We start from the raw sequence: 9,292 nt of genomic DNA, 5'->3' as shown, positions 1-9,292 counted from the left end.
AAATAATCTTTTGGTGACCAAGTCAGTGTCTGTGTCTTGAGCTGGAAGCTAATCCATCCCCTTGGCAGATGGTTGGGATAGTCCACTGTCATTCATCAAGGGCTTCTCTTCTCAGCACTGTGACCTGCCCCACGGAGAAGGGCATCTCGGGGGGGGGTGTGTGTCACAGGTGCCCACAGAGAGAAGCCACCAGTGGAGAGGAGACAGAGCACAGAGGGGACATGAGCCAGGCACTGAGAGTGTCTACTACTGAATTCAAGCTAGAAGGGCACCAGGGTGAGCACTTGACCACCTCTACATGTGGACACAGGGAGGCCCAGAGAGGGCAAGGAACTGGCTCCACACCACTCAGGAGTCATTGTCCCAACTACTGGAGCCAAACTGGGGCCTCCTCACTCCCAAGATGGAGTTCTTTCTACCACATCGCCCGGCCATCCCCAGGCTACCCCCTCCATGCAGGAATGGCACTGTCCCCTTGACCACGCTCTCTGCTGCCTGTCGCTGTGCGTCTGCCTACAGCTGCTCCCCAAGCCCCTCCAAGCTCCCGGGCACGAAACCAGCTTTTTAACGATACATTTCCCTTGTTCTGGGAGCTGTGAGAGGCCTGAGGCTTTGAGCAGAGGAGTGGGTGAGGGGATGCCCTTCGAAGACTCTCCTTCTGGTGGCAGCTGTCACACACACAGCCCCTAGGTGACAGATACAGCATGTTCCCACCCCACCCTTCCTCTCAATCTTCTGGCAAGCCTGGAGCAGGGAGGGGGTTATTTTTATCAGGTGGGAGAAATGCCCTATCCAAGGTCACACAGCTGGCACAACTGAGTGGACACACGGGAATTGGTGTCTGTTTTCAGATCCTGGTGGCTGCAGCAATTCGGTCCTTGGGCCGTCAGCTCCTTTCTGCTCACCTGTGCACTGGCACCAGGGACAGAAAGGAAGGCAAGTTAGCTAGTGACCAGAGGCTCTGCGGTTAGACTGTGGGCTCCTCAGTGTCAGGACCAAGGTCAGATTCGTTTTCATGGTCCCCAGCAAGTGACTGGCAGTAGAACTAGATGGACGGACTGATTGATGGCCAGCCAGATGCTTCTTCATAAGGCGGAGGTGGACAGCAGCCTTCGGTAATCTGGCGAATATGCCTCTGAATGCTCTAATAATAATAGTAACTGAGATTGTGTGTCTTCATGATCAATCACTTTTCATATTAACTCAAAGACTCTTCACAACAACCCTTTGAGGTACATACTTGATATCAACCCAATGAAGGTTACACAAGGCCCAAGAAAACTTAACTAGTAAGTGACAGATAAGACCAGCTACATCGTTTGCTGTGCAAAAATAAAACCAAGAGAAAATACTCTTATTTTAAAAATTATTAAGAATTTAAGATGGCAACAGCTGAGCATTAAAGCAACCGAGGAGCTTGGAGCCCTTCTGAGGGAGAGGGTCCCTGTGTGGCTGCCTGAGCCCTGGAGACAGAGTGGGACATGGACCTGGCCAGTCTGTCTCCAGAGCTAGGGTCCTTAAGTGCAAAGCAATCCTTCCTTCCTACACTGGACAAAGGTCAAAAGTCCTTATCTGGGCTTGCCCTGGCCTCTAACTTCATTCCCCTACTCTGGCCAGAGGCACCCATTTGGCTGAGGGTGATTCTCTGCTGTCCTCTTGTGGGCAGTGGCCATATAGCTGCACCTGCCTCAGGGGTGGAGCCAGGGCCCCAACCCCAGACCAAGACTCCCAGCGAAGTGCTCAATAGCAGTGACTGCCTGTGCGGACACATCCAGGGACAGCCTTCAAACTGGTCTCTTGCAGATTCTAGAGTTTTAACCATGCAGGGGCTGCTTGGGTGGGAGCTTCCAAACCTCATTCCTTCTTCAAACAGAGATTAACTGCCTTCTGGCCCACGAGTCCTTCCCAGCCTCCAAAACAGGACCAATCCAGTTCATGGCACCAGGGAAGTGCTCAGGAGAGTCCACTCACGTAACATTTCTCTGCAAAGGCTGCCCTTTGCCTGTCGCCTGGGCTGACCTAAGACTCCTAACTAGTCTCTCTGCCTCTATTCTCCACCCTGCAAACCAGAAGGACCCACTCGAGTCGCCACAGTTGTCTCCGCCTCTCCGCACACTTGCCCTTTGCCATGTGATTTGTGCTCCACTTGTTCAGCGTCTAGGCGGGCCTCTCGCGCGCTCCCGCAATAGTCTGGCGGGAGTGGTGGGTGCTGTGCCTGCCCCAGCTCCCTGGCGCTCCCGCAATAGTCTGGCGGGGGTGGTGGGTGCTGTGCCTGCCCCAGGGCCCTGGCGCGGGGATGTGCGGAGGGCTCGGCTAGGCTCTGAGCCGGGCCGGGAACAAAGAGCCCTGGTCCTGGCTTGCGTCGGCCTCGGCCTGGCAGCACGAGTGTGTGTCGGTGACCCCTGGTGGCCACAGCGCCCCGATTCCATTTTGATCAGCTTCTTCCATTGGCTAGGAAGGGGCTCTGTCAGCCCAGGGAAAGAGCGGCCAGCAGGGGTGGGTGGAAAGCCGGTTCGCTCGCCTACCCGCCCGCTCAGCCAGCTTAGTGGCGCCTTGGGGAACGCTCACCCCGGGGCTGTCTGTGCTCCCCCGCAAGACCTGAGTCCTTGAGCCCGAGCGGGTGACTGATCTGAACCCACAGGACAGAGACGCCCTTGTCTGTGGCCACTCGGCCCATGGTGCTCTCCGCAAGGAGCCCTGTTGCCAGCGGATGCTGGGACCTGGGGGGCGGAGAGCCTCAGGAACGGAGGCCCTGGCAGTGCCCTCCCCATACCCTCTTCCTAGGGCAACCCTGATTCCCAGGAACAAAGTCGAGAGGTTGCCAGGTTACGTGAGTCTGGGCAACTCGGTACAGGCAGGGCCTGGGTGAGGCCTGAGACAGCTGCTCGTGTCCAGAGTCTAGGGGGACAGACTCAGCCGCCCTCTGCCTCCCCCTTCTCTTTCTTCCTGCTTTTCCTGCTGCAGGTGGGTGAGATGTCTGCAGGGGGTTGGCCATTTCTCTCTCTGAGCATGGGGACCACATGCAGTGGGGAGCGGGACAGGAACCCCAAGGAGTCCGAATCCATGGGGACTTTCTTAAGTATCTCCGGGGCCATTTCGGGCTTCTGAGCACGTCCAGGTGGAGGCCCTCACTGAAGTTCTTATTCGGAACCAAGGATGCCCTGTCACCCTAATCTTCTTGCTTCTTGACAGACAGCCCAGGGGGACCCTCTGTCTGGCATAAAGAACAGAGAGTATGGGGTTGGGGTGTGTTTGCAGAAGGCCAGCAAAGGTATTTTCCCTGGGAGACAGAAGACCTCTGTTCAGATGAACTCTCTTCCTGTGTGACCTGGGCAAGTCATTTGTATTCTAGCACACCTTAGGCACTTAAATACATATACATGCATTCCTATACAGGTACTTATACAAGCATGTGTGTGTATATGTACATGTGTGTACGTATATGTACAGATTACATACATGTATATACATATAAATACATACATTTATTTTTGTATAAGTATTAAAAAGAGTGTGCCAGTGCTAGTTGAGGACCCATGGCCCTACCAGCTGGGCCATGTTATGCCTTTGTGTCTGGGGATCAGGAATATGGCAGTTCAGAGAGGTCAAGAGCACAGGCTGGAACCAGACTTTCTGGGTTCAAATCCCAGTCTCACCAACTGGTGTTATTTCACCTCTTTGTGTCTCAGTTTCCCCCAGTTGTAAATGGGGATAAAGATACTGCTTTACAGGGTTACTAGGGGAACTCAGAGAGATGAGATTTGTGAAGCACTCGGGAGAGGAGCTGGCCCAGGAGAGGCCACGTCTTTGCTAATCAGAGGCCAGCTCCCCGCACTGGCCTTGTCCAAGGTGCTGACGCTCCTCAGGTCTCCATCCTGGGGATCCTTGGCCGAGAGACAGGGATGGCCCCACTCTCTCTTTGAACAGAGCCAGGTACTCCTTGCGCCCTGTTTCCCTTCTAATTCCAAAACTCCAGTGGGGTCTCTATAAATTTAATTGCCTAGCTAATGATTCACATCTTCCCTCCGACGCTCCATGATTGTGCAACTCATTTAAAATGTGAGCTTTGCAATGTTTTTACTAGTGTCTGAAGTGGGTGTGCCTCAAATCTCAGCCCTGCCCTCTCCCTTCTCTCCAGCGATAGAGTATTGTTACTATCAAGTGACTAGAGATACTGGACATGGGGATCAGGGTTCAATGGCAACTACCAGGAGAGTTTGGGGGGCTGTGGTGCAAGAACAGAAATTTAAACAGGGACCTGGAAATGAGTTCAGGGTGGGCAGCAGGCAGATGGCTTGTTGTTGGGCTGACCATGGCCTTCTAGTCTGCACCAGGCCACTGTGGCCATGGGCTGGGCTTGCTTCAGGCCTCCCCTCTTCTGACCCTTAGTCTGCCCGTCCTAAGTGGGGACTCTGGAGTAGAGCCTGAACTGCAGGGGGTATAGGGACTGCCATTCTCTGCTGCAGAAGTAATGGCTCTGTTGCTCCTGTGTATGTCCAGGCCATGGCCCCCCTGGGGTCTTCTTTGGGGACAGAGATGATCTTCCCCGGGTTCCTGAAACCAAACCCCTTGCCTTCATGCCCTGCTAGTCTGGGCCAGCTCAGCCCCTCCCGGCCCGGGGGGTTGACAGCGGAGTAGCTGATGCACAAGACATGGGAAGCCAGGTAGCTGCCAGCTCTTTCAGAAGTCCCTGTCACCACTTCTGTCTCCTCTGAGGTCAGGGGGGGCCTGAGCCGAGGCCCAGCTGGAGGAGCAGCTCCCTTGCCAGCAGCCTAATGGGGGCTGACAGCGAGGGCACGTGGGGCAGCCGCGTCCTGCAGGAAGTTCACTGCTGCCTGGCAAGGCCTGTGAGGCTGGCATTTCTGGAAGCTTGAACTTCCTGCACAAGTGTCCACGTGCACTCAGGCCTAGGGACACTCACAGTTGGCTACCAGGCCCAAATTCAGACCTCAGGGACACCACCCCAAGGAGAGGACACAGGAACAGAGGCGCTATTTCAGCTGCATGAAAACATTGTGGTAACTGGGCTGCCTCTGAAATGGGCATGAGTGGAAACAGACATTCGTTCTGTAGCTGGCACGTGCTGAACACAAAACAAGGAGCTGTGTAGCTGGTGCCATTCTGGAGACAATATGAACAGCCAATCTTCCCAGGGCCCCACGAGGTGGCCACTATTGTCTTTCCCATGTGTTGGTGACAGCCTGAGGCCAAGGCAGGTTAAGCACCTTGCCCGTTTTCGCACATGAGCGATGGAACCGGGCTGTGCAGCCAGGCACCGTGGCTCCAGAGAGGCTGCTCTCGGTGCCCTCCTGACAACTCTCACGCGGTCTCATTCCCACCCTTTGGAAATAAGAAACCTCCAAGGTCTTGTGTAACTTCCTCCAAGATTCCACAGCAACAACTGGTAGATCTGGAGCTCAAAGCCAGCTGGAGTCTGACTCCGAATCCTTTGTTCTTTCCACCAGACCAAGGCAAACCACAGCCCGAAGGCAACTGCAGCTTACCTGCTGTTTCGTCCACATGGCTGCTTTCATACAGAAAGTGTTTGCCAAACCCTGCGGGGAATCTGTAGGATAAATGAAAGGCAGCAACTCCCACGTGTGTCTATCAGTGTCTGCTTAGAAAGGTAGTCATTCACATCTTAGTGTGAATGCTAGCTCCCCGAGAGTATCTCATAGAGCCAAAGACAGAAAGCACTTTACAGAATCACCTAATCCAACCTTCTCATTCTACTGATAGGGCAACCAAGGTTTAATTATGCCTTTTCAATGTGGCCCAGTCATAACATCAGAGTAGGTGGTCCCAAGTGGGCTCTGGGAGCCCAAAACATTTCCATAACCTTGACTCCTAACAGCAATGACCCATCCAGACTCACCTTGATGGTTCTATTTGAGGCTTCATCACAAAGTGAACCTTCCCAGTCCCTTGCAACAAGCACTCACTTGATGTCCAAGACTTCAGAGCCTTGCTATCCTTTCCAACAGCTCTGGGCTACCTGTCAAGACTTAACTGATAGTCCCACGTCATTTCCAAACATAATTATGGGAGCATGGACTTTGTGTCCTTCAGTGGCTCTGTGACCTTGGGTGGGTCACTTCTCAACCCTGGTCCTCCATTTCCTCATCTGTCCAGCAGGCAAATTGTTCTCGGTGCTGCCCAGCTTTCAGGACAAAATAAATGACATATTTGATGTGGGGTGGATTCAAATGGAAAGTCAATGTGATGCAGGCTGATGGTGGAATTCAGCCCTAGAAACGCAAAAGCAAAGCTAAATAACCAACCTGGTGTCACCTGGTCTCCATGTTCCACTTAAATACAAATGTGTCAACCTCAGAGGTAGGATTATACATTTAAACCCCTTCAGTCTCCTGCTCCGTGGGTTATAAAAAGAGTTATTTGAGTGAAAGGTGGGCCGCTATGAGCAGAAGCTCTTGTGTACTGGCTGGGGGCTGATCACAGACAAACCTATGTAATTTGTAGTATTTTACTTTTATGGCAGAAAGAACTCCACTACCAGATACATGGCACAGGAATATCCTTTATTATTCTATACAGTTATTTTTCCATGAAGAGAACACCTTGTGAAATAAATCCACACCAGACATAAAAATCTGCATGACACTGGAACAGTCCATGACACAGAGAGGGCACCATTGAAACGGTCCTTATTTACACAGACGTGGAGAAACAGAGGGATGAGGGCGGGCACCCCAAGAGCAAGTGCACGTGCACCAGTAGTTTGGTGACATCTTGGCTGCGGCAATAGCTCGCCTGTATAGCCACAGACCCGTGGATCCTGGGACTTACAAGGTCAAGGCAATGGGTTTCCTTCAAAATCCTCAAAACAAAAGGGTTGGATTTTAGGTTTTAAATACCAAGCGTTTCTGGCATCAGTTGAAGAAATATTGGAGAAGGTACCAAATGACTAAAAATAAAAATAAAAAAAAAATCAAAGTTCTGGAGGCCAGAAATCTGGCATTTCTCTGCTCCATAGGCTATTAGTCACCAGATCATTCTGGAAAGTTGTATCGTAAACGATGTGCTTCCTTCACTGTCAATTTAGCACAAGAACATCGTCAGGGAGACGTGAAATTTTTTTACCTGGATGGGACCTTTGATTATGTAATCCAGCTCTGCTTTTACAGGCAAGGAACCTTGAAGCTCAGAGAGAGGCAACCACTCTCCCCAGGAGCCCAGCTAGTCAGCTGCAACTCTCAATGCTGTGCTGTTTCCACCACACCACACTCCCTCTCTGTTCTTCTCCATTCCATGGCTTTCAAAGGAAAGAAACAAATGAAATGAGCTCGGTGGGCTTCTTTACTAAGAAATGACTTCTTTGGTAAGAATGTTTCAGCCTCACATTATCAAGGCTGCGGAACGGATCATACACAAAGAGACTGGCTCCCACCCGGGCGGGAACCCCCTCTGAGAATTAAGGCAGCTTTGGGGATTTTTATCCAGCAGGATATTTGGCAAGAGTTGGCCACTCCCTTCTCCTGGGTCTCATCTGCATCTAGAATAAAGACCAGCTAACAGGCGGATGCTAATTAACTAGATGCAGAATAGATGTCAACGTGATGGTCTTAAACGGATATTGTACATCTCATGGAAAATAATAATTCTTTAAAAATCTTGTAAAATATCAAAAGTGTCATATACAGTACACAGGAGCACCCTTATCCCGGGTAACCTCTGCTATTAAAAAAAAAGGGGGGGGGCACAAAAAAGAAGTCAAGCATTACTTATGAGAAAGCACATTAAGTGTGGGTGGAAGATGAACCCAGAGGTCTCCCAACATTTCCACGAGGACTTCCAAGGGCTTCCAGGTGCCCCACCGCCCCAGGGGCCCTGGGCTTGGGGCCAGCTGCCCCCCCCCCCCACTCCAGGCTCAGGAGCCAACATCTGCCGCACAGCAGCACCATTGCGTTGGTTTGGCATGAGTTCGGCTAGCACCACATCGCCGACTCACCTTTGGGACAGACAAGTGTCTGGAGGCAGAAGGGCCACATGCAGACAGCAGAGAAGGAACCGCAGGCTCTCTCAAGTGCGTTCCTGTCCTGACTCACAGGCCTTTCCGATCCTCTCCTTTCAGCCCCGGAGACTCAGCTTTCACATCCCACTGCCCCAGGGTGACTCTTCTCAAACGAGAGCGGCTAAGCCAGTTCCTCCCCCAACCAGCTAGAGGAGAGTAAACGACATCCTCTCCCCTCCCCCCTTCTCCCAACACCTTGTTCTCTGCTCAGAAACACTCCTCGGCCCCTTGACGGCAGCATTTGTCTTTATTTGTAAGGGCAGGCCTAGGTGGGTGAACCATATGGGGCAGGACATTTCCAAGTGCTCTGGGCTGAGAGTCAGGGGACCTGACTTGAGGGTACAATTGGGTAGCTGAGAATCTGAAATGCTGGGCCTTGGTTTTCTCATCTGGGAAATGGGGAGACAGAAGCTAGTCCTGAATGGGTGGGTGGGAAGTGACGCGGGTGAAAGTGCTTTGTAAAAAAATTCTATCAGCTAGGGAGGAATTGCCCTTCCTGGAAGGATTCGAAGTCACTCATGGACTCCATCAGTGACAGGTCACCCCACTCTCATCTCCCAGACCCCCACCTTATTGTTGCACTCTGTTGGATACTCCCAGGCTCCATCTGCCATTTGGGCTGCCTCAGACTTTGAGCTAGAGTTTTTATATGGAAAGATCAAAAGTCTCTCGATTCCCCTCTTTTCTCTAAAGAATGACCCAAGGACCCTGACTCAGCAGAAAACCACCTCCCTGCCCCCAGCTGGCTCTCACATAACCTTCTTCCGCAGGCAGCACCATCAATCAATCAACTGGGCTCGTGACACCCTACCTAGTTTTGTGCAAAGCATCTTCCGGATGTCTATCTCCCTACACTCCCAATGTAAGTGAAGAGGCCTATTTTTCCCCCCAAGACTCTGAAACAGGGGCTCCCACCATAACAGTGAGAACCCACAAATCTAGTGTTGCAATGTGGGTGTAAGAGACTCAAACTATAAACAGAAACCCCAAGTAGACGCCACCAACTTAACCAAACTGTGAATCATTTCTCTGAATGAGCAGAAACTAACCACTACTACCACCAGAGGGCACCACTTGCAAGTCTCTATCCAAAATTCTCTACAACTTCCAACCTGCTCCATCAACCCAGAATATTGTCCCTCTACCTGTGTGACAAGGTTGCTACGTGCTTGGTTCCACCCTGTCCTTCATGTGCCAAGTTTAGTCCATAATGAGATACAAAGGGAGTTTTCAGGGACAACCCCCATCAGTCGAGACCCC

Source organism: Miniopterus natalensis, chromosome 18 (genome assembly GCF_054644295.1).
Source record: "Miniopterus natalensis isolate mMinNat1 chromosome 18, mMinNat1.hap1, whole genome shotgun sequence".
NCBI classification, from domain to species: domain Eukaryota; kingdom Metazoa; phylum Chordata; class Mammalia; order Chiroptera; family Miniopteridae; genus Miniopterus; species Miniopterus natalensis.
The sequence above is the reverse complement of the archived record's forward strand: the minus strand, read 5'-3'. Positions refer to the sequence as shown.